The following is a 6,089-nucleotide window of genomic DNA, read 5'->3' as shown; positions in this document are numbered from 1 at the left end:
GCATACCATTTACAAACAAGAAGTTTCTCATCTAAAAGATGCAAATTGCCTCTAATCAAATGCTTTCAATTTAGCAATTATTTTTCTGTTATAAACAGTATTGATACTTCTGAATTTTTTGTGACAGCTGAATTGTACACTGGTGTTGGAGTAAGCATCGGTACACTCATAGTTATTGTTGCCCTGGTAACTGTATTAGTGTTTAAATTCAGAAAACTGGAACTAAAGTAAGTACAGGAATAAATGATGAATCTTTTCACACACTGAATATTTTTCTGTTTTTCATAATATTTGTGGATAGTGTCAATTGTTATGTGGATCGTATATAATTGATAGATTAGGAGATGGAAGCGTCAAGGTTCAGAAGAAGGACTGTCAGACGGAGGCCTTTAACTTTGATGAACAGGAAGAACATGTTGTGGCTCTGTGTACAATAAGGAAGCTGGACGATAATGGAGTTCCTATTAACTGAAATCTTGTTTTCAGAACAACAAAGATATATTTAACTTTTGATTTCTTTTTATTGCAAAGCAATACCTGTTTGAAAGAAAAAGAAATAATTTAATAGTTCGAAATCTCCTTTCAAGTTGACCTTTGTTGTACATCCTTTATATATGATAATCTACTATATATTTTTCCTAATGTGTATTTAATCAATATATATTTTTTATAATAATATTTTTCAACGTAGTGTATAGAGGGTAATCGATATCAAAAATGCGCTTATGTAAGTTGGAGATGTTAAAATAATATCAATTCAATGTCCACATTAAAAATATTTTGATTAACTATGGTAAAAAAGTGTATACATAGTAAACTACAGTTAACTAAACTTAATTATATATTTCGTGGGGGTATTTAAAAGATCTGACTAAGTGCCAAGGTCTTGACCTTCATTTTCCTATTAACCAATCATACGACATACTACTAGAGGAATACTTGATAGAAATAAAAATGGGAAGATAATCTTTAAAAAAAAATTTAAAAAATAAATACAAGTCTGTAAACACGCCATATACACAGACCTCCAACAATGCAAGAGGAACCTAGGAGGAGTAAGCTTCCCCTGTTGACCGGTTTACCCACCGTGAGATTTATGTATTGATCAGAATGGGGTATTTAGTAGTCGAGTTCCCCATAAAAACAAAGGCATTACAATCGAAATCAATCATGACAGCTAAAATATGACCCAATTTTAGGGTAAACTTGTTTAGAAGATCAAAATAACGACAATAGAAAACAAAATATTAAAATAAAAATAATCTTGTCGTTACATTAACATTAATTTTTTATCCTAACTCTATTTATGTTCTTGCTTTTCCAACCTAAATCGAACTTATAAATAACGGGTCTACAAGTCCTGCAGGACTCTTTAAGCCATTAATGTTTTAATCACATCTACAAAAAACGTAAAATTTTACTTTAATTTTTTAGGCCTTCCTCTGTCATAGACTTACAAACCATACAATGTGCCGCTTTTGGCTCTGGTACTAAGAACTAAATTTGATTAAACTCATGGCAGGCATCACTAATAAACGGCTTGTACACAGAGAAACCCAATTCCCCAGTCTTACTAGATTACAAGAAAACATTTCACGTCTTTCTGTAGTTCTTTACAGATATCATTATACCCCCGCTTTAAAAGTGGGAGGTTATATAGTGATTTGGATGTCCGTTCGTCCGTTTGTACGTCCGTCCGTTACGCTTTGGGATACCCATCTCTTATCCGCAAGTCCTGTTTTACCACTGAATTAAATTTAACAAGACTTTCACAGAGACTTTGTTTCATAATGCCATTGTGCACCTTTGATTTTACTTTTTGAACCAAAACATCTTTTGTTTCCCAGAGCAAAACATGGTCAGTGTCATTCTTTCTATAAAACTGAAGGATACCCATCTCTTATCCACAACTCCTGAATGAAGTTTAATAATACTTTCACAGATTCTTTATAACAACATGTCATTGTACAACACTCATTGTTCACAGTACTTTTTGTTAACATAATAAGCTTTTGATGATGCTTTAATTATTCAGGTTTTAATACTGGAACACATGTTTATAAACAACTCTCAAGATATAAAGAAAAACACAACATAAAATTAAGTATTTCCTTATTTAAAATACGTAATTGGAAATGTTATAGATAGGTAAAAGTTCTTATTAAAGTTCTTTATAACAGATATAAACAATTTACATGCGTTTAAGCTTTTGGAGGAGTCACGGAAGGCGTTTGCGAAATGAAGACCCCTCAATGATCAATGGCTCTAAGTGCCGGGTAAAGGTCAGAATAAAAGTGATAGTGTTGATAACTACTTTATAAAGAAGGCAAGTTGACGATGGAAAACTGAAGTTTGTCATTTAATTTAGTTGTTTATTGAAATCAATAAATAGTCAGTAAAATATAAAACAGCTTGACGGGTTCTGTGTTGTGTCTTATCTGAAGTTCACTGGGATATGTCAGGTAGATACATGAATGAATTTAAATAATTGATCAAACATCATCGATATATCTTAATGTTAAATTGAACGCAACATCGCGTGTTTTCCTTATCTCATATATATATATATATATATATATATATATATATATATATATATATATTAATATAGAAAGCACAAAGAAATTCACTTTTATATAAGGATACTCACTTCCGCCCCGGCCCGGGGTTGAACTCGCGACCTACGGAATCTGTCTCCTAGCAGTATAGGAACAGCGCGTTAGACCGCTCGGCTATCTAGGCAAGTTAAAAAAACTTGCCTTCGATGCCGATGGAATTCTCACAACGCTGCCCTACACTACATGGTCATTGAGAATAAAAGTGAGATACAGTTATTTAGACATTAGTTTTTATAGGATCGTTACCAATACATGTTGTGATGAAATTAATTTTATTTGTAAAGTACAAGTTACAACAACTCTTAAACTAATAAAACTGCCCTAAGTGAAGAAATATTAATATAGAAAGCATAAAGAAATTCACTTTTTTATAAGGATACTCACTTCCGCCCCAGCCTGGGGTTGAACTAACTTTTTTAACTTGCCTAGATAGCCGAGCGGTCTAACGCGCTGTTCCTGTACTGCTAGGAGACAGATTCCGTAGGTCGAGAGTTCAACCCCGGGCTGGGGCGGAAGTGAGTATCCTTATAAAAAAGTGAATTTCTTTGTGATATATATATATATATATATATATATATATATATATATATATATATATATATATATATATATATATATATATAAAAAAAAGTAAAAAGAAAACACAAAAATCCTCAGTAAATTGAACTGAGGATTTCTGTGTTTTCTTTTTTCTTTTTACTTTTTTTAATATTGTTATCCGATTACTGAGACATTATTTAAGTTTTGGATATAAATATATATAAATATATATAAATATAAATATATATATATATATATATATATATATATATATATATATATATATATATAAACGGAACAGCTTATAAAGGAGCACAATTAGTGCCCATTGGATTTTCAACTGTTTGTTGGAAAACAAAACGGTTTCAGAAGACATATAAAAATGTTGTCAATGAGAAATTCCAGCATCCATTTGAGATCAGTTTCAGAATACTATTGTGTTCAATCAGAGTGGTTTTGACGAAATAATTTTAATGATGATCAATCACAAGATGTGAAAATTTCCGAGTCCCGTTTTTAGTTCACCTCGACGAAGTTGATCTGAGCTTATGCTTTACCCCAGTATTTGCTTCGACGGTAGCGTCAGAGTCCCGATTAACGTTTTAGAAGCATTTCCATTACCAAGTAACTACAAGTACAAGCCCTACCTTGACAAAACATGCATCGAATATGGGTCTAGAGATGGACACTACAAGACTTGCTTCGGATGCTGGACCTGACTTATATTTTCCAGATGAGTGAGGGGGGTAATTTTTTAGGAGCAGGTCCATTACCAAGTAACTATAACCTTTACCTAGACCAAACTTGCAAGAATGATGCCTCTAGGGATGAACATTTGCTCCAGATGCTGGATCTGACCTATATTTTCCAGATGAGTGAGCGGGTTTAACTTTAGGAGCAGGTACATGACTAAGTAACCAAAAGTCCTACCTGGACCAAATTTGCATTGATAATGAATTTAGGGATGGACACCAACAGACTTCTTCGGATGCTGGATCTGACCTTTATATTCCAGCTGAATGTCGAGGTTAAAGGTTTTAATCCTTCCTAGACAAGTCTTGCACTGATAATAAATTTATGGTTGGAAACTACTAGACTTGTTACGGATCCTGGATCTGACCTATATTTTCAGATGAACGACCTTTTAAATTGATTTAAAGCATGTCTATTTTAAAGTAACTATAAATCATACCCAGATCAAATTTGCTGTAATGATGCCTCTAAGGATGAACACTGCCAAACTTGCTTCAGATGCTGTCGTTGACCTTTATTTCCCGAAGAGTAAATTTTAGCCATACTTTTACCAAATTAGTTTGGATAGTTTATCTACTGATGTAAACTCCCAGAGCAGCTTTGAATGCTGAGTCTGACATAAATTTTCGAAATGAATAACGAAAATAATGAACTTAAACTACATTATGAATTTAATGGCTTGTTATAATTGAATATGCATGGATGATGATCCTAAGGATTGACATTTCCAGACTTGCTCCAAATGTTTGAACTGATTAAATTGTTCTTGTTAAGGTTGAAAATTTTTGAAGCAGGTCCATTCTCAAGTTACTATAGACCTAATTTAAGCATACTTGCATGGATATTGATCTCAGAATGCACTTACATTTTAGAAGAAAAATTATACCATATTTGCCGAGGTGAGCTTCGTAATCTTTGAGTACCTATGATTATTTCAGAAGCTGTTGTTTACAATATCAAATATCTAGATTTTATTTTGATAAGATTTTTTAATTAAACTTCTAAAAGTTTTTTAGAGTTTTTGAAGATCGACATCTGGTTTACACCACCTCTAGAATAAGCTATATCACAGTACATCTGAACCTTTGCCTTTATAGCATTTTAAAATGTTTTAAGGAGTAAAGATAAGGGCTTTGTTGAGCTTTTGCTGAACCTAGAAATGTATCTATGTTTGTAAGGATTTCTATGAAGTTTAGAAATACAGTACAGGTAGATCAAACTCATCTTGGTTGACTGGTATATTAAAAGTATTAAACACTGTACTAATGTGATTTTCGAGAATTTCTTCCTTGAATAGTGAATTGCGAGTATATGTTGGATTTCCAGACGTAGAATTAGAATCCCATTCTTCTAAACTACAATTGAAATAGCAAGAAATAAGTTTCATTGATCAAATAAGATGACTTCGAGTAGAATACGAAAAAAACAAACAGTGAAAAATCTTATTAATCCCTAATTTAAATGTATTATAGACATCTGCTTTTCAGCTAGACTACTGTTCTTCATTTCCATATTAAGAAACACGGACTACTGAAAAAACTACCAAGTGCGATCAGGTTAGTTGGAGTAGTTTTGTCGTATGTGTTTGGGTTAGTTTGGACACTAAAAGTGCATTTTATATCGAACGTTAAAACGAACTGTCACTTTGTACCGGTAATCGGTCAACATGGGATGTCAATTACTCCTAGGTACATAATTCCACCTTTAGAATTTCCGGGTGTCCGCTTTGCAGTTAGAATAGCTGTCCGTTCAATAAGATATATTCTTACCACACAGCCGCTAGGTAAGCCGCTACGATCTTGAACGCAGCCTAGGTAACGCAATGATTATTGTAACATTTGTTTTATGATATAAGAAATAAAATTACAAAATACTCACAACTTGTTTAATTTGCAAATTACAATAAATATATAGTTAATGGATTTTATCTTGACACTTAAAATTTTAAGAGAATAGATCCCAAATGTAGAAAAAGCAATGACACATAATTTTCAAGCACTCTATGGGTAAATGAGTTTTGATTAAACAGGTATTACTCAGTATTGACAATCATTTTTTTTTTTTTGTTTACAAAACTTCTCTATGAATCTAGTGCAAAAACAAAACAGACAGCACGAGAGTCTTAATAAACATTGGTTTCTGTACATGAATATCTCACACGAATGGCCTCTCTCCAAA

The 6,089-nt window shown here is 32.5% G+C and overlaps 1 long non-coding RNA gene across 1 annotated transcript; it reads left to right on the top strand.

The window, feature by feature from the left end:
• The first annotated feature begins 22 nt into the window (after positions 1-22).
• LOC134264116 (uncharacterized) lies at positions 23-2,413 on the top strand. The gene is made up of 2 exons (XR_009991450.1): positions 23-227; positions 337-2,413. It is a non-coding gene; the product is annotated as an uncharacterized LOC134264116 (long non-coding RNA).
• Positions 2,414-6,089: the final 3,676 nt, after the last annotated feature.

Source organism: Saccostrea cucullata, unplaced genomic scaffold (genome assembly GCF_032062105.1).
Source record: "Saccostrea cucullata isolate Sc308-1 unplaced genomic scaffold, CSIRO_AGI_Scuc_v1 ctg11163, whole genome shotgun sequence".
Taxonomy (NCBI): Eukaryota; Metazoa; Mollusca; class Bivalvia; order Ostreida; family Ostreidae; genus Saccostrea; species Saccostrea cuccullata.
The sequence above is the reverse complement of the archived record's forward strand: the minus strand, read 5'-3'. Positions and strand labels throughout refer to the sequence as shown.